This window comes from Terrapene carolina, unplaced genomic scaffold (genome assembly GCF_002925995.2).
Source record: "Terrapene carolina triunguis isolate 2854851 unplaced genomic scaffold, T_m_triunguis-2.0 Scaffold32, whole genome shotgun sequence".
NCBI lineage: Eukaryota > Metazoa > Chordata > Testudines > Emydidae > Terrapene > Terrapene triunguis.
Window position 1 is genome coordinate 8030 of NW_020664383.1, and position 27680 is coordinate 35709.

At 42.3% G+C, this 27680-nt stretch overlaps 1 long non-coding RNA gene across 1 annotated transcript in view; it reads left to right on the forward strand.

Annotated features, from left to right (window-relative positions):
- The first annotated feature begins 6034 nt into the window (after nucleotides 1–6034).
- LOC112105898 overlaps nucleotides 6035–27680 on the forward strand; it is a 123744-nt gene continuing 102098 nt past the window's right edge. The window contains exons 1-2 of the long non-coding RNA XR_003369814.1: nucleotides 6035–6092; nucleotides 6814–6940. This is a non-coding gene — a long non-coding RNA (uncharacterized LOC112105898). The remainder of the gene's footprint in view (nucleotides 6093–6813; nucleotides 6941–27680) is intronic.

Sequence of the window (27680 nt, forward strand, 5' to 3'; positions counted from 1 at the left end):
CCAAGGTGGTCTTTTGCCACATTTTCTAGCTTTCCTAACCAGCAGAATAGCTTGTTTTTGGGCCCTTAATAGTGTCCCTTTGAAAAACCTCCAACTCTCCTCAGTTGTTTTTCCCCTCAGTCTTGATTCCCATGGGACCTTACCTATCAGCTCTCTGAGCTTACCAAAATCCGCCTTCCTGAAATCCATTGTCTCTATTTTGCTGTTCTCCCTTCTACCCTTCCTTAGAATTGCAAACTCCATGATTTCATGATCACTTTCACCCAAGCTGCCTTCTACTTTCAAATTCTCAACGAGTTCCTCCCTATTTGTTAAAATCAAGTCTAGAACAGCTTCCCCCCTAGTAGCTTTTTCAACCTTCTGAAATAAAAAGTTGTCTGCAATGCAGTCCAAGAATTTGTTGGATAGTCTGTGCCCCGCTGTGTTATTTTCCCAACATATATCTGGATAGTTGAAGTCCCCCATCACCACCAAATCTTGGGCTTTGGATGATTTTGTTAGTTGTTTAAAAAAAGCCTCATCCACCTCTTCCACCTGGTTAGGTGGCCTGTAGTAGACTCCTAGCATGACATCACCCTTGTTTTTTACCCCTTTTAGCCTAACCCAGAGACTCTCAACACTTCCATCTCCTATGTCCATCTCTACCTCAGTCCAAGTGTGTACATTTTTAATATATAAGGCAACACCTCCTCCCTTTTTCCCCTGCCTATCCTTCCTGAGCAAGCTATATCCATCCACACCAACATTCCAATCATGTGTATTATCCCACCAAGTTTCAGTGATGCCAACAATGTCATAGTTGTATTTATTTATTAGCACTTCCAGTTCTTCCTGCTTATTACCCATACTTCTGGCATTTGTATATAGGCATCTAAGGCTACGTCTTCACTACCAGCCGATCCGGCGGGTAGCAATCGGTCTATCGGGGATCGACTTACCGCGTCTAGTGAAGATGCGATAAAATCGATCCCTGATGGCTCTACCGTCGACTCTGGAAATCCACCGCGGCAAGAGGCGGTAGCGGAGTCGACGGCGGCGTGGCAGCGGTCGACTTGCCGCCGTCCTCACAGCCAGGTAAGTCGACCTAAAATACGCCACTTCAGCTACGCTATTCACGTAGCTGAAGTTGCGTGTCTTAGGTCGACCCCCCGCTGTAGTGTAGACCTAGCCTAAGATACTGGTTTGATCTTTCCTCCCAGTTTTGTCCTGACTCTCCTTTCTCTCTGCCAATATAGCCCACACTCCCTCTCGTTTCCAACCCATCTCCCAGGTCTCCATGTTCCCCACTTACCTGCTGGGGTAACAATGAGGGGTTTGGGGTGTAGGAGGGGGCTCCGGGCTGAGGCCGAGGGGTTTGGAGTGCAGGAGGGGGTGCAGGCTCTGGGGAGGGGCCAGGGATGAGGGGTTTGGGGTGAAGGAGGGGCTCCGGGCTGGGGCAGAGGGTTGCGGTGTTGGGGGGGGATGCGGGCTCCGGGAGGGAGTTTGGGTGCAGGAGGGGACTCCGGGCTGGGGCAGGGGGTTGGGGTGCAGGAGGGGGCTCAGGACCAGGGTTGGGGTGTAGGGTCCCAGCGGCACTTACTGCAGCTCCCAGGAAGCGGCTGCTAGATTCCTGCAGCTCCAAGGCGCATGGGCAGCCAGGGAGGCTCCGCATGGTGCTCTCATGTCCACAGGCACCACCCTCGCAGCTCCCATTGGTCACGGTTCCAGGCCAATGGGAGCTGGGAGCCAGCACTCGGGGTGGGGCCAGCTCTCGGAGCCTTCCTTGCCACCCATGCGCCTAGGGGCCGCAAGGACCTGACGGCTGCTTTCGGGAGCTGCGCGGAGCTAGGGCAGGCAGTGAGCCTGCCTTAGTCCCGGGCCCCCGTTGCACTGCCAACTGGACTTTTAATGGCCCGGTCGGCGGTGCCAACCAGAGCTGCCAGGGTCCCTTTTTGACCAAGCGATCTGATCGAAAACCGAACGCCTGACAACTCTACTAAGGGCTGGTCTACACCCAGCCGCTAGTTCGGCGGCTGGGGATCGAAGTTCCGGGTTCGACTTATCGCGTCTGGTCTGGACGCGATAAGTCGAACCAGGAAGTGCTCGCCGTCGACTGCGGTACTCCAGCTCAGCGAGAGGAGTACCGCGGAGTCGACGGGGAGCCTGCCTGCCGCGTGTGGACCGCGTCTGAACCGCGGTAAGTTCGAACTAAGGTATGTCGAATTCAGCTACGTTATTAACGTAGCTGAATTTGCGTACCTTAGTTCGAATTGGGGGGTTAGTGTAGACCAGGCCTAACAGTATTAAAATATCTCAGTGAAATATTTCCTGAAAACATTCTGTTTTTATCCATTCTGAAACACAAGGCCCTGAGCACTGTTTCCTAAAATTAAATACTGATGGGAAAGCTAATAATTGAAGAGGCAGTGTTTTTTAAATTAATGCTATTATTCCACTTTCCTGCCAAGCTACTCTGGAAGGACTTAGGTGTTTATCCTCAATATTTTTTCCAATCCATCCAGGAGTTTGAGTCAAATCTGTTGTCTAAAATAATCTAATTATCACAGTCTTGCTCCTAAAAGGATTTAGAGGGTCTGTTTATTTGCAGAAATTGTCCACATACCAAGCTTCTGTCATGTTTATTGCAATATTATGAGTAAATAGGAAAAGCTCATGGTCTGAATTTCACCTTACTCAGTGGGAACCTTTCACTAACACACAAGAATTTGTTAGCACTCGTTCAGGATATGACATGTAGTACGCTGAGAGCAGCTGTAGTTTAATGGTTTAATTGAAAGAACTGAAGCAGAGGTCATACTGCAATGGCTGTGGTTTTCCTAATACTGCAGTATGGATTAAAAATAGAATTTGACTTGTAAAGAAAGCTACGATAATTAGAACTTTAAGAGGGGCTGACCATGACAGTAAAAGTATGTTATGGTTGCGACTAAGGATAATAATTGGAACACAAAAATTAGAAACGCAAATCATAGTAAACAATGCTTTTTATAATAATACCTTAATACTTTGCATTCATATATTGTGATCCCAATACAACCCAGCTCTTAGCTCTTAAGTGTCATAGGCCTGGTCTACACTACGGGATTAATTCGGATTTAGCAGCGTTAATTCGAATTAACCCTTCACCCGTCCACACAACAGAGCCATTTAGTTCGAATTAAAGGGCGCTTTAAATCGATTTCTGTACTCCACCTCGACGAGCGGAGTAGTGCCAAAATCGATTTTGTTAATTCGAATTAGGGTTAGTGTGGCCGCCACCACCGAATTAATGTGGTTAAAATTAATGGGGTAGTGTGGCCGCACACCACCGAATTAATGTGGTTAAAAACCGAATTAATGTGCTTGGTGTGGCCGCGCACAATCGAATTTATACAACCTGTTTCCCAAATTCGAATTATCTAAATTCGGATTAATCCCGTAGTGTAGACATACCCATAAAGTGGGAAATTCAGCTGAGGTTAATTCCCATATGAGACCAACAATGCAAATACTTTGTTTAGAGTTCCACATACAAGTCCTAATTCTTTGCCCTGTAGTAACAGACTCATTTGAGAACCATTACTTTTGAGGCAGTGTCAAAGTTAGGTTTTGTTTTCTCTTCCTTCTCCTTAACAAGTGAAAAGAACTGGGATAGATCATGATCAAGGTCCTGATTGAAAGTCCTGTGAAGTCATTGGGGGTCCCTTCATGGATTTAATTGGGCTTTGGGTCAGGCCCTGACTGAGAAAAAATTTAAGTAAACTATGTATTTAAATATAGTAAACTCCAGTTCAAAACAATTAGTACTTTGTATTAATTTAAAAACCACTAAAATACTAGGTGATGGATTTAAATGTGAGTGTTAGCCTACAGCACTAAGGCGTAGATCCTTAAAGGTATTTAGGTGCTTAGCTCCCATTGACTTCAGTAGGAGTTAAGTGCTTGAATATCTTTGAAGATCTAGGCCTAAGTCACTAGTAGAACTTTCCCCTAAAGGAGTTCCTATGACTCTTATGGGGTTCGCTACCCCCTGCTATTTTAAGAGCTCTCTAGTTAAATATAACCTCTTCCAAATGGCCAGCCTTTGTGAACAGCCATATTTTCACCTGAAGAAGAGCTCAGTGTAAGTTCAAAAGCTCGTCTCTTTCATCAACAGAAATTGATCGAATAAAAGCCATTTCCTCATCCACTTTGTCTTGCTAATATTTTGAAACATCAGTTTTTAAAATGTAATAAATTTAAAGCAGTATTCCAGTCAAACAAGGGAGTTTTGTGTGAGTGAGAAACAAACTTTAGAAATATAACATTTAGGATAAGAATCAAAATGTATAAAAGCATTATGCACAAACAACACCAATAGCACATGGAAAAATGTTTTTTGCTTGTGATAGTTCCAGTAAATATACTAAAGATAGTAAGATGAATGAAGTGTTGTTCTGGCAATCTGACTGGCTAATGTAATTTTCCTGAATATAATTAATTCTGAAATGCACTAAATATAACAATTATAACTGCATCTCCAATAAAAATCCACATGACAGTGTTTTTTCCATCTGCAGTTTATAACAACAATAACAATCTTGGCACAAGACAATTTGTTTGGATTAATGATCAAGTAGGGTTAATGATCCTTGGTTGTGCCTTGGGCCTTCAGTTCCTCCCAGCCAGTCATTAATCCCCAGGAAATTTCCTACACCTTGATTGTTATTGTTTATATAATTCATTAAAAAAAACCCCTCAGGAATTATAAAGTGTGTAAAAGTAGTAGTTCACAAAGTGACTGTCTATTAAAGGCAGAGTTTGCAAAGTTCAAGAAATTAGAAACACAAATCACAGTAAATATACGTTTTGTAATAATAGTAATACCTTAATATTTTCATTCATATATTGTGTCACTTTCCATCTGAGACTATCAGTGCACTTGCTGAAGAGCTTCATTATATATAAAACTGACTCTGGCTCTTGCTGTCTAATTTGTATATTTCTAAAGCATTTACTACCTTTGTATTTAAATGCCAAAGATAATACTCGATATGTATATAGTTCTTCAAAGTAATGTAAAGCTGTTGGGCTGGATTCTCCTCTCAGAACAATGGAATTATATTGGTGTAAACGTAGAGTAAGTGAATTCAGATTTGTCCCCAATAATTAACCTGCCCAATTTGCCTGTGAAACAGGAAGCTAAAATTACAACCTCTATTTTACAGATGGTGAAATTCAAGCAGAGAAGGAATCTGATTTGCCCATGGTCTTCTAACTAGTCAGAGGCAGAGCAGGGATTAGAACTCTTTAACAGATTCTGAGCTTAATGATTCACTCCATCCTGTCAAACCATTCTTTGGATTTTTCTCACTGAATGTCTTGGGCAGGGCTAAATTTTGATGTTTTTGTTTTTCTCTGACTTACGGAGGTTCAAAATAAATCAATTTAGGACCGTGTCCTATGACTGGTAAGAAGTCACAGAAAGAGTCTCCTTCCTCTAACACTGAACAAGTAACTTCATTAGAAGAAGGAAAATGGCATTATTCCTAATTTTTTTTCTCACTGCTTTGCTGTAGAGCTTCTGCCTCAAACCTTCTCAAGGCCCCCTCCTGGCTAGCATCTGTTTATAGTTGTAAACAAACAGGACACATATGCTCACACACAGCACAGAATGAAGAGGAACAGGGCAAGTCTTGTACAGCCAGGGCCGGCTCCAGTATTGCTGCCGCCCCAAGCAAAAAAAAAAAAAAAAAAAAAACCGCCCTCGCAAGCGCCCCCGGCGGGGGCAATGGGGGGAAAAAAAAAAGCCACGGTCAGCGGCGGCAGTTCGGCGGCAGGTCCTTCGCTCATAGAGGGAGTGAGGGACCTGCCGCCCCCGAATTGCCGCAGGTGCCGCCCCTCTCCCTTGGCCGCCCCAAGCACCTGCTTGTTAAACTGGTGCCTGGAGCCGGCCCTGTGTACAGCTGTATCCTGCTGGGAATGACAACGGCACCAGGATTCCTCTCTCATCACACCATTTTTTCTCCTTGGCTTCCACTATCTTTTGCAACTGCAGGGGAGAGATTTGGTAGGGCTGAAAGAAGACCCTACTACCATTCCTACGATGAAGAGGAGGAGGGGATTTTTGCCAGGTAAACTGTCTCCTGTTAACTGAAACTTTGTAGCGAATAGGACTCAAATGCATATAGAATGGTATACACTTTATAATGAAAACGTGTCAGATCCAAATGTGTCAGATCTTAATCTAGTCTTAGATTTCCTTGAAGGCCAATTTCTTCCCCTGGCTGCATGCTGTTGTGTTTTTCACTGTATGGGTTTGTCATTCTACTCAACACTGGACACAACTCAAAACACAGTTTCATAAGCAGTTTAGGCAAGTACATATGCTCAGTTTACTGGAGCAATTGTTACCAGAATATCAGGCAACTATGCAAAGCATTAGTAATATAAAGCTCTGCCATGCAGTGGTGAAGCTATAACCCTGCATTTGAACAGGCTAACAAATACAGTACACCATACATTGGTAAGATAACTTGACTGAAGTCAATGGGAGCCTCATGTATGCATCTGAATAATAGAAATGTTGGGCCCAAATCTGCCGTCAGCTATTCCACTGAAAATCCATAGTAATATGTAAAAGCAGAACTGACACTATGGAAATTAGAGATACGAAAGCTGCCCAAGCAGATTTTAATTTGTCAAAAGTATCATGGACAACTTCCTTAATGAGAAGGAACCACAATGTGAATGTTAATACTTGTACACTTAACACTTAGTCCCTACTGATATCTTCATAAAGAAGTTCATTAAAGAGACTGAGGGCTCATTTAATCTGGAATTGCACATTTTCAGGGGAAGCCTCTTCCATTTTTGATGACCTTCCTAGATCCTTCAGGGTTCCATCCTTCGCTGATTAGTCCTTGCTTTGTGGATACCAGCTTTCTGGCCAAGGAAGACTGGATGAGGGGGCTTGAAAATGGTGAGTGCTGTTTCTGAATCAAGCAGAAAGCTTACTGATGAAGGATGGGAGGCACCTCCTCCCACAAGTGGTTGAGTTCAGTGTCTCCCCAGCATTCTCAGGGCCAGCTGGCTTGGGGAGCAAAACCCAGAGTTAAAAATAAAACAGCCACTAAATGCCGTGTTTTTCTTTTTTCCTGGACTTGACCCAACATTTTTTGGTGTAATTTCTGGCTCACTACAGCTTCAGTCTGGGCGAGCAAAGGGGTAGTTGCCCCCAAGAGAATCAAAAGCAGCAGAAATGCAGTTACATTGTAAGGACTGTTATTATGGTGGAAACACTGATCATTACTGGGAAGCGGGAGGGGAGTCATCTGTCTTCTTCATATGCTACATATCATTTTACATATGGTTTTCTGGCTAAATGCTTTTCCTTTGAATTATTCATTTGTAACATAAATTGGGTGAATGCTTTGCAAATTATCCCAGTTGCAGGGATTTCTGAAAGGCAAAATTTCAATATTTTAATGAAATATTTTAGCTTTTCAGTATATTTTAACATGCCATGGTGTTTTTAAGGGAAACCACAAGGTCATAACCAGAAAACACAAAGGTAAGAGTAGGTTATTGTTTCTGTCATTCCATAACATAATCTGAGGGCCCCTTTATACTCCTGATCTCATTTCATTTTAATAAGTGAAGAGTTTAATGGCCACACGACCTTGTGACAAATATGGCAGTTTCCTGCAATATTTTTGGGAGGTATTACGCTATTAAATGCCAAAGATAATACTTGATATGTCCAAAGAGGCCCCAATCCTTCCTGGGAAGGGCTGGAAGGACTGACACTTGCCAGATTCCAAATAAGTGTTTAGCATGCGTGTAAGTTCTTTTATTCTTTTTAATATGTTTTCTCTGTAATGTTTTCACCTTAAGAATAAATGTGCTTGCTTATAAAGAACTATGGGGTAACTTGGCTGCTGGCAATTACGTTGTTCATAGCCTTCAAAGAATAAGCAACGTTCAGATGCTGGCCTGCTTAGGCAGTCTGACTAGGAATATCAGTGTAGACAGGGAACAGTGCATCCTGGAAAAACACCAGTCCATAGGGTTACCAGGTGTCCAGTTTTCAACTGGAACACTCGGTCGAAAAGGGACCCTAGCGCCTCCGGTCAGCACCGCTGACTGGGCCGCTAAAAGTCCAGTCGGTGGCGCAGGCAGGCTCCCTACCTGGCTCCATGCAGCTCCCGGGAAACTGCTGGCATGTCCAGCTCCTAGGCATAGGGGTGGCCATGGGGGCGCTGCACGCTGCCCCTGCCCGAGAGCCGGCTCCGCAGCTCCCATTGGGTGGGAACTGTGGCCAATGGGAGTTGTTGGGGCAGCACCTGTGGGTGGAGGCAGCGCGCAGATCCACCTGGCTGTGCCTCTGCGTCGGAGCTGGACATGCCAGCAGCTTCTGAGGAGGCGCCTGAGGTAAGCGCCACCTGGAGCCCGCACCCCCTCTCGTGCCCTAACCCCCTGCCCAAGCCCCCTCCCACACCCAAATGCCCTCAGCCCCAACCCAGAGCCCCTTCCTGCACCTGAAACCACTCATCCCCGGTCCCACCCCAGAGCCTGCACCCCCAGCTGGAGCCCTCACCCCCTCCCACACCTCAGTCCCCTGCTCCAGCTCAGTGAAAATGAGCTAGTGAGCAAGGGAGGGAGGGAGGGGGGATGGAGTTAGCAGGGGGCAGGCCTCAAAGAAGGGGCAGGGCAGGCGCGGGGCCTTGGGGAAGGGGCAGGGCAGCGGGTGGGGCAAGGGTGTTCAGTTTTCTGCTATTAGAAAGTTGGCAACCCTACCATTTAGAAGGGACAGAGACATGGGTCTCTGCCCAAGAGAGGCAATGGCTGAGGAGTCGGGAGCCTAGAGTGGGTATGCTTGCTGGACCACAGAGGGGGTATATGGGTGCAGTTGCCCTGAACTGTGACAGACCTATCTTTAGTATTCCTCTGTGACAATCAGGGTCCAGACACCTCAAGGGGGAACAGTGGGTCTGAACCTCAAAAAATAAGCAATTGAATCAACTGGTTGTATACAATGCTGTTGTGTTTAAAAATATGTCAAGTAAGATCTTTAATGAAAGCTTATAATGTTCTGAACTTGTTGATCATTATGAGATGTGTACACACTGTGGTTATGAATCTATGTATGTATGTATATAGAATACTATGCTCATGGCCTGTACTACAATTTCAAATACACCTCACAGCAGGGAGGGCCTCCTCCCAAACCAGGTGTTTGCACAAAACCAGATGCAAGAAACGATCCCTGGTACATCTCAGGAAAAGACAAATGATGGACCATTACAGGTAAGGGGCAAACACTGAGATGCCCTGACTACCAAGTTGAGAGGGAATTTCTTCCACCAGGAATCACCGCTGTCTGAGAGGAAGGGGGTAAAAAATCCTGCAAACCCTGTGAGAAGGGCAGAGATTAAATGAAAGTTATCCAAACTGAGGGACACTTTCAAAGGCAGGGGGCTTTCTGTGAATGCTGGATCCGCCCTGAGGGCTAGGGGGCATGCTGGGAAACTGTTCAAAGGCAATAGGTAACTTGTATGAGAAAAGGGAATTTATCTAACATAGAAGTGCAAAGCCTGAAGTTGCATCTTTGTATTTGTTTTCTGTGTAACTTGTATGTGTTTGCTTTTTCTTACTATTTCATCTTTGATTTTTATAATATAATAATATATGGAGATATACCTATCTCATAGAGCTGGAGGGGACCTTGAAAGGTCATTGAGTCTAGCCTCCTGCCTTCACTAGCAGGACCAAGTACTGATTTTGCCCCAGATTCCCTAAGTGGCCCCCTCAGGGATTGAACTCACAACCCTGGGTTTAGGAGGCCAATGCTCAAACCACTGAGCTATCCCTCCCCCACTTTCCATTGTCTATTAAATCTTTTTGTTTGTTTTTACCCCAAGCAGGTCTCTGTTGTGTAAATTGTGTGGACTGTGTGTGCCAAAGTGAACTGATAACTGGGGGGCTGGTTTCATGCCTTTGGAGTAACTAGGCTGCTGGAAAAAGCAACTGCGGGTCCTGTGGCACCTTTAAGACTTACAGAAGTATTGGAGCATAAGCTTTCGTGGGTGCATGCCCACTTCATCAGACCAATGATGCTCCAATACTTCTGTTAGTCTTAAAGGTGCCACAGGACCCTCTGTTGCTTTTTACAGATTCAGACTAACACGGCTACCCCTCTGATACTAGGCTGCTGGAAGTCAGGGTGAGACCTTTATGCTTGTGGGGTGGCTACTGGTGTCAGGACTATGAGCCATAGCAGCATAGCGTGACAGCACCCAAAGTTACAAGGGTGACAGAACCCCTGACTGATCTGGGATATCCCCAAAACATCACATCATCCTAATGTCACAGGGCCCTGGTCCATGGCTGGGACTTCTAGGCACCACCTTTATACAAATAATAAATACTAATAACTGAATCAAGCTAAACTCAAGCCATGTGTGGCTTGAGATCACGTCTATTCTCTTTTCAGTTCTGTTACAAAACCCAGTGCTTCAGTTGAACATCTGCTACTATTCAGTCATTGGTTAATGCCTGTTGTCTTGAAAAGACTTGTAGAAATGGAGAATTGTTTAACTAAATAGATACCTTTATGTACAGAAAGTTGGCTTTACCTCAGATTTATTTCCATTTTTATGTGGCAGGCAAAGAAATATGGTATGTTAACTAAGGGACAGATTTTAAAAGGTATTCAGGTGCCTAAAGATGCAGATAAGTGCCTCGTGAGATTTTCAGAAGTGTCTAAAATCCCATTTAAATCAATGGCAATCAACTGAAATCAGTAGGAGTTGCACACCTGAAAAATTATTCCTTTATTTATTATTCATTAATTTATATATAATTTTATATTCAGCGCAGAGTTAGGTGCGGAGAGTTTGAATGGTGTGCATAAAATAACACACTGAATGAGAATGATAAGATGACAGGGGTATTGGAGCAATTTGTATAGTGGGGGTGCTGAGATACATTAAACCAAACTGTAAACCCTGTATATGCTAGAAACCACTTCAAGCCAGTGGGGTGGCTAGTTCCAGCACCTAATATAAAAAGAAACAGTACATTCAATGTTCACTAAATGAGACAAGTTCTGTGGGAAAATGGTGTGTGATTATGGTGACCGTATTTCCCAAAGGGAAAATGGGACACTGCACAGGGCTGGCCTGAGCCCTCCCCGCCCCTAAGCACAGGGCTGGCCTGAGCTGCTCGCCCGAGTCCCTCCGCACCCCCCAGCCCCTATGAGGCTGGGGTTGCTGGAACCGTGTCTGCCCTCCCCCCACACGCTAGGCTGGGGTCGCTGGAAACCTGCATGCCCCCGCACAAGCCCTTCCCCCCTGCAAAGGGGTGGCATCTCCACTCATTCCCCCACACATTCCTCTGCACTGCATGCCGCTTTTTTGACAAAAGTTGGCATTTGTCCCGTTTGCTCTTGCCAACTGATCAAGTTGGTGGGGAAGGATTCTTCTATCACATGCATTATGACAGACAGCTATAGGTCTGCTTTCCGAGGATCCCCTCATAAGGCCATTATGGGGGCATGCTGGAAGCAGGGCTGGGGCCAGGAAGGGCATGTTAAGGATGGGACCACAACACAGGAGATTCAGAGCAGTGCAGAAGCCCAAAAGATCATAAGTCCATTGAAAGGCCATTAGGCACTTTTGAAAATTTGATGTGCAGTCAAGTTTCTTGTCTGAACTTCAGTCTTTGTTACATATCCAGGACTAAATGAATGCATTTTAAAATTTAAATGTCTTATTGAACAAAATTCTGTGTTGAGAAGTAAATTTTTAACTCCTACAGCTAACACACGGGTGGGCAAACTATGGCCCGTGGGCCGGCCCTCAAGCTCCTGCTGGGAAGCGCGGTCTGGGGCTTGCTGTGCTCCAGCGTTCCAGCCAGGGAGCAGGGTCAGGGGCCGCTCCATGCGGCTCCCGGAAGCAGCAGCATGGACCCCCTCCAGCTCCTACGCACTCCAATGGCTCCACTCCAATGGACCCCTCTGGCGCTCCAATGGGAGCTGCAGGGGCGGTGCCTGCGGATGGGGCAGCTTGCAGAGCTGCCTGGCCATGCCTCCGCGTAGGAGCCGGAGAAGGGACATGCCACTGCTTCCAGGAGCCACTTGAGGTAACGCCGCTCGGAACCTGCACCCCGAGCCTCTCCCCTCACCCCAACCCCTTGCCCTAGCCCTGATTTCCCTCCCACCCTCCAAACCCCTCTATCCCAGCCTGGAGCACTCTCCTGCACCCCACCCCCCTCATCCCCAGCCCCACCCCAGAGCCTGCACCCCCAGCCAGAGCCTGCACCCCTTCCCACACCCCAACCCCCTGCCCCAGCCCTGATCCCCCTCCCACCCTCCGAACCCCTCGGTCCCAGCCCAGAGCACCCTCCTACACCACAGACCCCACTCCCCTATCCCACCCTGGAGCCCCATCCTGCACCCTGAACTCCTCATTTCTGGCCCCACCCCAGAACCTGCACCCCTAACCAGAGGCCTCATCCCCTCCTGCACCCCAACCCCAATTTTGTGAGCATTCATGCCCGCTTTACAATTTGTATTCCCAGATATGACCCTCATGCAAAAAAGTTTGCCCACCCCTGAGCTAACATAACCAGTTCTAAAATAAACTGATACACAGTAATTTCCTCCCAAAATAACATTATATTATTTAGAGCTTATCTATTTAATATAAATCTGAGTAGACTTCATAGTTTAATATGGTCACACACTATTGACAACATAACCACTAGCTAAATGCACAGTGCTCATTAAACAAAAACAATTAGCTCTTCTGCTGGCCTATTCACATCGCATTTACTGTTGATAAAAAATTTCTTTCTTTATGAAGGAAAATTTTGAAAACCTGTTTTTTTGTTTCCCTAGCTTTGCCCACATTCTTCTTACATTAGAAAAGCTTGAACAAATTGAAATGCCTAATTCACAGTACAGTTTGTACTATAAACATGCTACAGTTGTCAACATACACTACAGAAACACTCCGGGGTAAGAAATAGATGGAATTGAATGCACATTAACCCATGTTGCTAAGCTGCTTGCAGGAGGAAAGCTATTTTTAAAAACATCCAGCCAAGCCATGGTAGGATTCTGAAAGCCTATATTTGGAGTAATTATGTTTTATCTTGGCTAATTACAGTCGTCATGTTATATAATTAAATATATTATTCAGTGATTTCCCTTTGTGTAATAAAGAACTCCAGATGGTGACCATCAGCCATTTCATAGTGGTGTAGTGCAGCAGCCCAGCAATTAAGAGCATCTAGGGAAATGTTTTTTTTAAAGTGCTGGCTAGTTTTATGGTGTGGTTCATTTAAGGAAATAAATAAACTACAGTAATTCTTCACATTTTTTATTCCACAAAAGTTCTATAAAATTCTGGTTATATCCAAGCTCTTTTATAAAATCATTTAAAATGTTGGCAAAGCAAGTCTGTTATCAAAACAAATTCCTATTCCATATGATTCATGATATAAAATGCGGTTATACTAATATTGTCTATAGGGTTTAAAATATATACTCTATAAAAAGTTAAATCTATATAAAAGTCAATATACTTTAGGACATTTTTGTCTAAATTACTTAGATTCCATTGGATAGATTTATAATACAATCAAGGAAACAAAAGTTATTATTCCAATTTCACCTTTCCCCAGTGATATGTACCTTAAAATGGTTCCAAGCGTAGCCTAATGTCAAAACTAATTTAATCACACAAAAGCAGAATTAGCACAATTGCAGAGATTTGATATAATCCAGGCACTCTCAGGAAAGAGAAAAGCTAAACTGTGGTTTGAATTTTGATTAGGGGAAAATATTCCTCAAAAATGAGCTAAGAAGCCTCCAAAATTTTCTTTTATGAAAAATTGTTTCATTATCTTTCCCTTTTGGTGCCCGGAAACCCCATTGCATAGTGGGTGGATTAGAAATACGAACACAGAGCCAGATTCTTATACCCATATCAAGTTAGCTCCCAACCCTGCAAATGTTTATGCTTATGAGTAACTTCATGCATGCAGGTAGTCACGTAGTTAAGCTGGGACTACTTGTGGAATAAGGATATTCTAAATCTAAAGACTGGAGAATCTTCCCCATGATAAGAACAGGAGTACTTGTGGCACCTTAGAGACTAACAAATTTATTAGAGCATAAGCTTTCGTGGGCTACAGCCCACTTCTTTGGATGATTCTCTTATTTACATCCATGTAAATCAGGATTAATTTCTCTGAAATCAATGGATTTATTCCAGTGTAAAACCCATGAGAGATCATAATGAGATCATACTATGGAGGTGCCGGTCCAGACATAAGATGGTATTCTAATAGGACATACATCTCTTTTTTTCTCTACTTGTCTGTAGGTGGTTTCAGTGTGAAATTTCAGTGTTAGTTTTTATGTCCTTTGAATTTTCTGTGTAGATTTTTTTTTGTTTTAGTGTAATAAATTTGGAATAGGAAGTGTTTGAAATTGGTTCTAGCTGAAATTTGTTAGGGTTCTTCAGATTTTATGTTTAAATTTACAAAAAAAATTGGCTGAGAGGTGACTCTTAAGGTGATCTGCAACCATGGGTAGTTTTTGAACAGAAATATTTAGGATTAAAGGTCATAAAATCTCCTGTAAACACAAAAAATTGCTCTTTTTCAATGTATCCACCACGTATGATTGTTTCAGTGGAACTGAAGCCACAGATTATCCTTAGTTAAGATGGCTGCCACTTCCCTGCAGTCTGGTCAGGCAGAAGTTTAGGTAAAGATGATCACCATCTCACATTGTCCCCAAAGGATTGAACCTAGCTTGCCCTCTCGGAGCATGTTAGCTGTCAGGAGACGAACAGACATACTGTGAGGACTCGGTGAACATGATGGGACAAAGAGGGCAGGAGAATCTCAGTGGAATTGAGGAAAACTGGTGCTTGCGTGTGTGTGCGCGCATACACATATGGATGCACCTGCACACTTGCAAGGGAATGTGGAGAACAGGGAGGGAAACTGTAGGGAGGGAGGTTAAAAGAAAATAGGGGGTTCAGAAGGGAGCCTGAGCAGGTTATGTGGAGCATGGGGGAAGGTGGTTGTTCAGCCTCCCTTTCAACCGATGGAATTTCTGTGTTGGATGTGGAAGGGGTAAGAGTGAGTTAACAACTGGCACCAGTGGATGCAGCAGGTATTAGGGAGAGTGGTTCCTGATTTTAAAGGAAAAACTGCTAGTTCATGAGAGACGGCTGTAGATGGCATGATACTCTCTTGCATGAATCTTTTGTAAAACATGAGATTTGGCAGGATTATAATAAATTAATGGATGATTGCTCTAGTCTAGTCTGTTTTGTATTCTACCCTGAGTCATCCATTTAAGTATTGGTGAGGTTTGTTAAGGTCAAACTTCCTTCTAGTATTGAATTGCATTGGTCTCCCGCTATTCTCTATTCCCATTTAAAAAGTAATGGACAATTCATGAATGGATCCTTTTTCCAAAAAGACATTTGAAACAGAATTCCAAATACATATTTGGGCATATTTAGCAACCGGGTAGGGTTTCATCCTCCTTTTATGTGTTACAATTGCAACTGGAAAAGTATGATGGTAAAGGTGGTACCAGAGAAACAGAACTGAGCTTCTGTTTGCCTAGCAGAAAAAATGTAATGACTAAACATATTATAGAGTTAGTTATAGCCTTACTCCATTACAAGCAATTTAGAGTCCCTTCAGTGCACAGTCCTAGGGAGCACAACTGACCCTTGAGGATATAAATTAATGTTTGCAATCTTGGAAAAACATGGCCATTTAGAATTACTACTCTATTAAAAGGTGGTTTTTGAGCAATGTTATTTTTTCCCCCTTGGTGAAAGCTGGAAATAGAACAGGAAAGTAACCACACTTCGTGAAGTGAAATTGTATACAAACATTCAACATAAATAACAGAGTCTAATTACAGATTTGAAGTGGAGAGGTGGATTAGATAACACAGTCATGAAAGTAAATGTAGGGCAGATGAAGGCATCTAAAAGTGCCTGTTCTCACTGGATGTTGATGTTTAGCTTCAAATTTTACAGTATTTCTGAAGATCTAAATCTCAGAATAGCTTTCTAGCTGTACTTCCCTTCTCACGCTATTTAGGCCAAGGATCCCCCTAGAAGACTTCTAAAGAGGGCTTACCTGAAGGGGTCTCTGGGGTTATGTCTACACTGCAATTAAACACCAGTGGCTGGCCCGTGTTAGCTGACTCGGGCTTGCAGGGCTCAGACTGCGAGGCTGTAAAACTGAGGTGTAGACACTGGCTTGGGCTGGAGCTCAGGCCCCATTGAGGGTCCCAGAGCTCAGGCTCCAGCCCAAGCCCTGAACATCTAAACTGCAATTTTACAGCCCCACAGCCCAAGCCCTGTGAGCCTGAGTCAGTTGACATGGGCCAGCCGAGGGTGTTTAATTGCAGTGTAGACATAACCTGATATTGCAAGACCCACCTTCCTGTTAATTACCACTAGCAACAACATTTCATTATCCAGCCAGTAGGAGGTGTTCTTGTAACAGCAAAAAGCTGTAGGCATTGTCAAACTTGCCAGCTGGAACAGAAAACTATTCTGCCACTCATGTAGCCCAATGTCTTGTATTTCAAAAATAACAAGCACAAAAAAATTGCACAGTCTAATTGTTTTTATCAGCAACACCAGCTTTAATTCAGTGCAAGTATTATAGCCATCTAATTTTCAAACTTGCTCAGCTATTTCCTGGAGCAGCTGCAATTCAAACATTTCTAAGTTAGTTAGATGTTGAATCCTAATGTTGAGAGGATTGACAAATAGTTTTGGGGTGTTTTTTCAGTGTGGGGTGCTGAAGGAATGAAGGCAGAACTTAATATATTTAACATTGCAATTGCCACTTAAAAAATGAATTAATTATTGACTGAATCTTTACTTCCAGAATTTGAATATTTTTATCTTGACTCCTCTTGATGTCTCTTAGTGTTAGACATTGTATGCCAGCATAACACATTTTAGTCTGCTTATGGAACCGCTTAGCTCTTTAGTAGATTTTCCTTTAAATAATCCACGGTGGTTTTGTTTGTTTCTCGAGAATTTAACCCCAAGTCTTTTCTTTTTTTTATCTTGGTATTCACAAAAGTCCATCATTTAGGGTCTGGTCATGCTCCCATTGAAATAAATGACAAACTCCCACTAACTTTAATGGGAATTGGAGGGGGGTCCTTAATTAGTAAGTTTGGTTCTTTTATGAATGATGTAACTGAGAAATACAAATGGAAAAAGTTGCTTTTAGGAATAAAGAAATATCACATTATGTTTGTGCCTCTTTCTGTTCCCCCACTTTATCTGTCTTCTCCATTTAGACTGTAAGCTATTGCAGGCAGGGATGGTCTCTTGTGGGTATGGTGCCTAAACAATGGGGCCCCAATCTTGGTTGGGATTTTTAGGCACTACTATCATACAAATAACTAATAATAAGCAGTAATTAAAATCCCATAACATTTCAGTCCTTGCATACTGGCTCTGCCATCTTTATCAAATGTTTAAGAAGCTTTACAAATCTGCACAATGAACATTAGCTACAAACAACAGAATTTTAGCTGTATTGAATATATTAAAAATGTGGTGCTAGATTCTTTGGTCTGTCTAACCTGTGCCTCATAGAAGATGTAGTGGGGTCATTAAATATGCTTTCTACTTCTCAATTCTATTCTTCACAGCTGCATTACACCAATACATCTGCTCTGTGTCCACCTGGAGGTGTGGCCTAATTACAAAATGGTCTTGTCATCTCATCTGAATGTTGGCAGCTCGGAATATATATCTCTAAGTGGCTCATATCTTGGTTGCAACAGTTCTACTCCCTCTCCGCCATGGGGTCCCAGACAGGGCCGGCTCCAGCATTTCTGCCGCCCCAAGCAAAAAAAAAAAAAAAAAAAAAAGCCGCGCTCGGCGGCGGCAGTTCAGCGGCAGGTCCTTCGCTCCTAGAGGGAGTGAGGGACCTGCCGCCCCCGAATTGCCACAGGTGCCGCCCCTCTCCCTTGGCCGCCCCAAGCACCTGCTTGTTAAGCTGGTGCCTGGAGCCAGCCCTGGTCCCAGAGCACAGGCTCCAGACTGAGCCCAAACGTCCACACCACAATTAAACAGCCCCTTAGCTTGAGCCCTGTGAGCCCGAGTCAGCTAACAGGGACCAGCTGTGGGTTTTTAATTGCAGTGTAAACATACCCTGTGTCGGCTTGCTCCTATACAAGAAACCAAAATGCTATACTTGAGTAACACAATGGGACTTCTTTCTGATTAATAACTTTACCAGTCAGATACTTTCGAACAACTTAGGAGAAAATCCTGAAAATATTTGCATATCACCCGTTAAAATTCTCATTCAAAATCTTAGGCCTTTCATCATAATTGGGACATTAGAGATTTCAAGGCATCACTCCTTGCAGTAAAAAAATAAGTTACAATGTGAAAGGCACACTGAGCTCAAGACTATCTCTCTGGATACATTTAGTATGTTAAATACACTACTAAAACACTGCTTAGAGAGGTTGAAAATTTTTGGGAACACATCTGTTTGGGAACACATGTCATTGCTCAAATCCTGGCATTCACATTCCAAACTGTGCTTATATAATAAAGTCAAAGATTCATCTAGTCAGTTTGTACAATGTAATATTTGGCCTTATAGCCAATGTAGCTTTAGATAAAGACATCGGGTGAAATCCTGGCCCCACTGAAATCAATAGCAAAATTCCCATTTATTTCAGTGGGCCATGACTTCATCCACAGGGAATATGTGTTGAGGGTCATTGTTGACAATCCATAGAGCCATATGCCCAGTGTTCAGTGGTAGTGAAAAGGACAAACAAGTCTTGTTTTTATACAAGTGAGAAGCCCCACATATATATGTGGATAAGGAATAGACATATGTGGGGCTTCTCTAATCACTTTTTGAATGTATTATGTTACATTGGCCACCACATTACAAAATTAATACTGATTTTTTTTCAGTAAGAGCTATGAAGAAGAATTAGTCAGAGTTAGTCTACTGTCATACAGTGAGAACAGCTGAAAAGTATTGTATATAAAACATTGGAAATTCCTCACTGGGGGAAGAATTATTGAATTATACATTTCCTTGATGTCCTGCAGTGCTGAGCAAAGCTTCAGAAACCATCAGAGGGGCACATAGGCTAGTGCCAAAGATCCTAAAAATAAAAAGTAAAAACTGGCTGATGCCAAAAAGCTCTTTGAGACAGTAAACCATATTTTGTGTTTGAGTGTCAATAGGAAATATATCCGGGGAAATATCTCATGCTCTGAACAAATCAAATGTGCCGACAGGATCTGGGTTTGGCAACAGGATATGAGTGACAATTAAATAAACTCCCAGGAATCTCCTCTCTCCCTTCTGACTTGTGTCTGCCACAGGCCCAGCAGACAGCAATTTCTTCACTGTAGTGTGAGGGATATGTGTGTGTTTTTGGAGGATGGGAGGAAGGCATACATTGTAGAGGCAGCAGCTCCCTTTACAATAAATATGGCAGCTGCTTTGGGTGGGATAAACTGCCCCTGTCTCCTCTTTGTTTTGGCTTTCTGTTAATCAAAATTCAATACTGAAATGGGACATGGAGATTGCTCTGACAGGGACCTTTAGGTACTACTGTAATAATAGTAGTAAGCTAGCCAGTTTCATTTTCTGAGTGCCCTTTTCTGACTTCAAAGACTAATCTTGGTAATGTTTGAACAGACATTTCAGCCAAAGTAGTGGAAGATGGATGACATCTAGCAGTGGCTAGATGTGTGGTTCTGTTTAACTTCATGAACTCCTGAAATTCTGATTAAGTAAACTGTGGAACATCATTGATTATCTGTTCTGGGAAAACCAGGTTTTGCAAACAACAGTACTTCAGTGATATATGCTGGTATTGCAGATGTCTTGCAAAATAGTTTCAGCCATTTGGAATAGGCTTAGGTCACAAGGTACATTTGGAAGTCATAGAAGGTCACTATCTCAGCTACTTTACCATCCTGAGTTGAAACGAAGGCACAGTTCTCTTTGAGGTAGCTGGCTGGGCACTTTCATCTTGTTGGCTGATATCAAGTCATAGGCCTATGTGAAGTTACTAACTAAATATCTCTGCCTTGCTGGGAGAATGCCAGGTTATAGGCCTCTTAGAAGTTCCTGGCTCTACACCACCAACTTGCTGAGCTGACATTGAGGCCTCTGGGAGGTTTCCAGGCTCAGTAGACACAACTTCTTGGATTGGAAGTAGGTGTCTGTGAGTATACTAGTTCAGAAGTGCTAGCTTGCTGGGCTGAAGCCAAAGCACAGGCCGTTGAGTGTTTACACTGCTCAACTCTGCTATCTGCCTTGACTGATTTCAAGGGACAGGTTTTTGTGAGTTCACTGACTCACCATATCTAATTTGCTGGGCAGTGGGGAAAGATCGCTGTAAGGTTACTGGTTTAGCACTAGTGGTAAAAAGAGATCAAAATAGAAGGGGGAACTCACAGTTCTGGTGCTTTTCTGTCATTATGAGTGTTCACATCCTGTGGCGATATGACATTGCATCATCTTGTGTGATGGGATATGGCATGGGGAAGAGATTGGGGACAAGGAAATAAACATACCCGAAATGAGTGCATGTTCCCAGGAAGACACATAGCCAGCAAACAAGTACTGTTCTAGAAAAGAGACAGGGGATTTCCAACATGAACAATTCTTCTCCCAACAGGTGTTGGTGCTGCTCAACCTACTGGCACAAAGGCTTGGCACTGCATAACAACCCAGCCAGGTACAACACTCCCCTGAGCTAAGGAAGTACTGTTATCTACATTTTAGAGATGGGGGACTGAGAGACACAGAAACTAAAGCAACTTGCTCAAGGTCACACAGATAGTCTTCTGGCAGAGCAGGGAATCAGTTCCCCCAAATCCCAAGTTAGTGTTCTAACCACTGGTCTATCCTTCCCTCCTAAATGTTAACCAATACTTTACAAAGTCTGGGCCTATTAAGCTTCAGAACTATGTCTGAACTTCTAGCCACCTCCAGACTCTACTTAAAATTTAAGATCAACCTTCACCTCCACCTCAAAGTTCCTCAGTATCTGGGGACTTACACCACCAGTTCTGCCATATCTCTCTCAAATCCCATGTCATCCATCTTGATCCATATTCAGGAGGACGTTTACTACAGTTCTCCAAAGGGACAGACTTCTAACAGTATACTTTAGTAAAGAAGAAAAAGGAAATTCTGGAATGTGGGGCTATCTCCTAACTTCTGCTATGCACCTCTCTAACCATTATGCAAGCGTATATCTTCTCTATCACTGAGAATCACTTTTCTGTACCTCACAATTCCAGTCAAAGCTACTTCAAAACATAAGCCTGCAACTTCAGAAATATAATTTGTTCTAGTTAACGGTTTTGAGAAAAAAACCAGTAACTTTTCAGTTGTTCAACACCATATCTGAGACCATTGGGCACATAAATAATAATTGAGCACTGCTCTAGTTCTTTAAGAAATTAAGCTTTTCAGCCTCTCTTTTGCTGTTTAGGTCTTTAGGGAAAATAAAGTGTGTGACAGTAAAAAAGCATGTGACTTAAAACTTGTTGAAACCTTCTGGTTCCAGTGGTTAGGACACAGCTCTTGGCTCTCAGAAGATGAGGTTTATGGAAGAGAAGATGATAAGTAACATATGATCATGTAAGAAGAACATTTTTAAAATGTTAACCTTTTCTTAAGATATTAATGGATGAATTTGCAATTGATTCTCGAGACCTAAAACAATTTACAGCTGTAACTTTTCCTAGGAACATATATCTGCTATGCTAAATCTGTGAAGGCCTGTATGATACAATTTTATATTTTCACTTAGGTTTTAGTGAACCTAAACTAGTTTTTAAACTTTTAAACTAGTTTTATCCTCTTATTCCATTGTACTTAACGATTCCCATTTATGGGTTTTATAGTACATGATACTTCTGTGTGTGAAGAAGCTACAGTAAAAATTCAGTATCTTGCCTATCTTTACTGTGCCATGAGGTTTAACAGTTTCACTGTGATACATATGGAAAGATTATAGTAGAATGTCATCCTTCTGATCACATAACAATAAATCAGGAAAATATTGGAAATTACAGTTTACATGCTTATTAGGCAGTAAAGGACCCAGTACATTAGGACCCAAACGTTTCAATTCGGGTGCCTACATTTAGGCATCTAAATAAAAGCAGCCTGACGTTTCACACTGAGTACCCACAGTCAAGTGAAGCTGCAGGTACTAAAATCGGCCATTTTTTTGGTGTCTAAATATGAATGTAGATGCCTACTATAACTTTAGGCACCTTGGTAATCGGTAGCGTAATTTAGTTAGCAAGTTATCTTCACAGTGTTTTGAGTAATACCTATGCCTACCCATAGAATGGAGACGTGCCTTACAGATGACTGGATGGGATGTTTGTTCAGCTTTTCCATATTGAATATGTTTAAAAGAAAGTGTGCCTGGATTTGATCTACCTTTCATATTTTAACACTCCTGTGCTGGATAAAGATTCCTGAATTTCTTGTAAATTGAGTGAGTGATAGTTAGATTACACTAAGTACATGATCCCGACTTGGCTCTGGCATCTTGTTAGGTTTTAAGTTAAAGCTCTGAATACTGTACACTTGCAAAGGAGCCACTTGAGAGAGCCATACAATTACCAGCACAGAGAGTCAAACCACTTCAGAAAAGCCTAACTGAAGAGGTCAGCAGCAGGTAAACTATATACTGAGGACTGAATTCCCAACCTCTGTCAGAATTGGTGGCCACTGCCAGTTTGAATTACATTGTGCTAGGAACTCACACCACTGTATGAATCATTACTGAATCTGCCTGAGAAATGTCTGTAAACTTCACTTACTTATTCCAGACTGTATTTTACCCTATATATTTCATCTCATATTATTTACAGTGCTTTGCTTTGTTTTCCTACCTCATTTAGTGAATGCAAAGCTAATTTGGCTTCTTCTTCTTGAGACTTTAAAAAAGTCTCATCCTTTTTGCAGAAGAGGCATAAGAGTGATTTAATTTGAAGAACCAGTTCAGTACTTCTGTTATTTTTGCAGGAAGCTTAAAGACCAAGTAGTGCAAATTCACCTAGAACAATTTTTGTTTGGTCTAAATTAAACTTTCCCATTTTAATATCATAATTATGGAATGTACCAAATAATCTATTATTTAGTTGGGAATAATCTTTCCAATGCTGCAGAATAGTTTATAGCAGCTGTGCTTAAGATGGCTAGGTGTCTTTTGTGTATGTGTGTTTTTTTATTTACTTATTGATATAAGCATTAATAAAGACAAACTGGTGATTTTAAAGGGTGTACACTTCAAAAAATAAGACTGCAAACACTAATGAACATATGAAGGCCTGCTAATGAGATTTCGGAATATATAACAGCTGGGTCAAGGTTTTCAAAGTGAGTAGTAATGTTGAGTACCTCAGTTCTTGCATACACCAACCTAAGACACTTTAAATGCGGAAAAGTTTTAGAAAAGTGCAGAGCACACAGCTCAAAATAAGGCATCTCACATTGGTCACCCAAAAATTGACATCAGCATACCCTGAGTAAGTTACCCAAGGTCACCTGTGAAGCCTGTGGCTAAGCAGGGGATCTGAACCTGTGTGTCTCATATCACATAATAGCATCCTAACCACCAATCCATCCTTCCTGTCTAAATTGCTGAACTTCTGCCTAGCCCCAAACCCTCCTATTCCTTCTCAGTATATGTACTTGGCCCAGGGTATGTACTGCTCATTTTTGTTTATTTACATTTTTACAATGGACAAGTCAAATTTCATATATAAAGATTCTGCTGGCTTTGGTTAGCTTCTCCCACTGTGTTTTTTAACAGTAGGGAAAATGTATTTTATTCATCCTCTTACAATTTCAAGTCAACTGAAGGGATTTTCCTCAGTGTGAAAAAACAATCATTTCTGGGCACCGATCAAGCATGTAGAAGTTCAGCTCATAAAGTGGGTGTTTTGGAAAGTTTTGTATTTCTGAAACAAGTGCTGATTGTATTGTAATGGTCTATACTAGCAACTGATACAATATCATTAACTTTTATAAGGGATTTCTTGTTATTCATAGAATATCAGGGTTGGACGGGACCTTGGGAGGTCATTTAATCTAACCCCCTGCTCAAAGCAGGGCCAATCCCCAACAGGTCCCCTTCAAAGATTGAACTCACAACCCTGGGTTTAGTAGATCAATGCTCAAACCACTGAGCTATCCCTTCCCCCACCAAGGTCTTTTCCTCCCATTTTAGCTACAAGATGGATTCAAGCATCTTTAAATTCGTGAGCAACTTTGAACTAATCAGGACACCACAATCTAGCAGATGGCAGGTAGGGTTCCTTCAATCATCTTCTCTGGGAAGTACTACCAGCTGGACTGCTTGTTATGCAAGTTGTTGCTACAGTGAGTGCAATAACATGGACTGTTTCTAGGTAAAGCAAAACAACCATTAAGAGACTTCTTGGAAGTATAGACATAGAGGAAACTGCAGTTTCATTTTCAATTATACATATTTGAATAGTACACAAAGTATAAAAACCAAGTATTAAAAATTCTTATGAAATCTTCTATTCTAATTAAATTTGTGCAAACCACTTCAGAAGATTTTTTTAATATAATTTAGATGAAAACTGGCTGACTTCAGCTCTTCTCACTTTACATAAAATGATTTTCCTGCCATCTGAAGTTAGGGTGACCAGATGTCCTGATTTTATAGGGACAGTCCCGATTTTTGGGTCTTTTTCTTATATAGACTCCTATTACCCTCCACCCCCGTCCCGATTTTTCACACTTGCTGTCTGGTCACTCTATCTGAAGTACATCTATTGTTAGGGGAAGAGGTGTTTGCAAAAGTTCCATTTTGGGGCACATAACGTAATCAGTGAGGATGATCATCTCCTTACCTTAAAGGAAAACTTTCTAGGACAATTATGCAGTACAAAGTGGTGTTCCAATCCCGCATCTGGTACTCTGAAGCTATCCATTCATATCAATGACTTAAAAATAGCTACCCTACTGGCATGAACACTTTACTCCTTGTAGGGACAAAAATGGATCCCTGGCTGCCAAGACAAAAACTGCATGGATATTCCCCTTTGAATTAATGAAATGGGGTATGAGGAAAGCTTGATGGCTCTGTGTTAAGTCCCATGTTTACATTGATATTTTATTTTAAACACAAAGGGCTGAGTTTTCAAACTTGATCACCCAAAATAAATGCCTAAATTCTACATTTGATGCTCAAAAAATACATAAAGTGGGATATGACATATTTTACCATATTAGTGCTGATGCACATTAATCTTCTACCTGAGAAGCCCAACCTTAAAGACGGTTCTCTATCGCTTTATTTGTTAATGGGCTCATTCAGCCAGTTCATGAAGGTGCATATATTCTATTCTCTTTCCATTCTAGTGGTACTTTGTGATTTTGGTAGAAGAAAGAATGTGAGTCTGCCCTTTCTTGTGTTCTAAAATATCTTCTCTGTAACAGCCTGTTGCATTTGCGCTTATTAATGATGGCCTGGATATTGATGGGAAAGCCATGCCAACAAACTTCCATAGCAGATTATTTTTAAATTAAAAATTAGTAATACAAAATGTGGTGTTTGAGTCTCTAGTCAGCTGCTTCTTAGATGGGGTGAGTTCTGCTAGATGACAAGGCTCAGGATTCCAGTTCTAACAAGTAGTTTCCTATTTGAACTATCATACCACTCTGTCCTTTATAAAGAAGTCGTCCCTTCATATCTTAATATGGCACAGCGGCCTGCACAAGTGTGATACCATACCTCCCCAAATGTCTTGCATTTCAGGAATGCTTGAACAGCTGAAGTAACATGAATAATATGAAGAATGTACCAGCAAGACATTCATGTTCCTAATAAAACAATTCAGTAAAGTTAGTAGTTACACTTATATTTTATAGTGGGTGTATTAATTTTAATGTCTTTTTTATTAACAGTTTATGCAAATCATGCCCATTAATATAAAGATTTGTTGGCCCCTCAAGCTTTTGGCACATTACCAGTATGAACCACTGTATCCCCTGAGTCTAGCTCACAGAATAGTCTTTGTTTGCACTTTCCCCTGGGTCCTCTTCACATGATTCACTCCTTTAATGGACCTCACGTTCCACCCTCCCTCTCACTCCCCACAAAAGACATCCATCATTGAGCAGATCATCATGAACGGAGAATAGCCAATGTGGTCTTTGTTCTTAGATGGATGTTTGGCAAATAAGTGGATAATTTAAAACATAAATGTTCATGCATAATAGCCAAGTTTGTGGCTCAAATGAATGTATACCAGATTTTCCAAAGTACGTTTCCCTTCCTTGGTCTCTCGTACATTTTCCCTCCCTTCATTCCACTGCTGAGTTTTATGAGGCATTATCTCTTGAACATCTACATCCTTCAGAACCATGCAGCAACCTTAGTACGTTCCCTCCAGGGAGCTTGGGTACAAACTCTGGTTGGCAGCCTGTGCTGAAGCTCATGCCATCACATCTACATTGCTATTGTTACCCGTGGTGGCTAGGTTAAAGCTAGCATGGATTAGTGTGACCAGATGTCCTGATTTCATAGGGACAGTCCCCATATTTGAGGCTTTTTCTTATATAGGCATCTATTGTCCCCCACTCCCTGTCCTGATTTTTCACACTTGATATCTGGTCACCCTAGCATGGATATGCCTATTTGTGCTACAACCACACCCTCCTTTGCAATGTAGACATATCTGTAAGGTATGTCTACAATGCAGCCAGGAAGTGTGACACAGCGCCTGTAGGCATACCTTAGCTAGCTTTGATCTAGATACCTTGAGTAATAATAGCACTGTAGCCGTGGCAGCAGGGGTGGCAGCGTAGGGTAGCCTCCTGAGTACAACCCCCTCAAGTTGGGCCCTGGGTACATACTCAAGTGGCTAATTAGATCAAAGCTAGCTGAGTTATACCTATATGAGCTGCAATCACCCCCCCTGATTGTAGTGTAGACAAACCCATAGTAATGTCTTCAAGACCTGTAGGCCATGTTACATGTAACAGGATTTTGATGCTATATTCTGCATCATTCCCTTTTTTTGGAGGTTGAAAGTGATTTTTCTTATCTGGGCATGTGAACATTCATCCTGTGTCCTGCACTTAAGCTCATATACAGTTGTAGTAGCGCCAGCAAGAGAGAGTATGGAGGCATCTGGGGAATCAGCCTTGGGAACATTTACTAGACTGTATAAATTGATCAGAATATTTGATGTGAATTTTGTGCTCTTAAAAGTGACTAATAGTACCGGTCAGAGCCAGAAAAGAGCCAGGTGTAGTGCATGCAGGCATTGTGCAAGTTTCCCCATGTATCTATGTCAATCTACTTTAATCCTGATCTATAACACCTTCTCTGACCTCATCCTAAACCTTTTCTGAGTACAACCTGCCAATCATGTTAAATTGGATGGTACTTTTGTAAAAATGACCTCTGGGGAGTTGGAGGACATCGTTAAACTTATTTTAACCTGAAAACTAAGCAGGCTTTAAACTCTGGTATCTAGGAGTGGTAATAGGCAGACAGACAACCGGCAGAAATTCTGTTTTTACCTTACCCATCTCTCCTATCAAAATTTCCATTTAGGGTGAGCAAAGTGGGAGAAAGTTCAGATTTT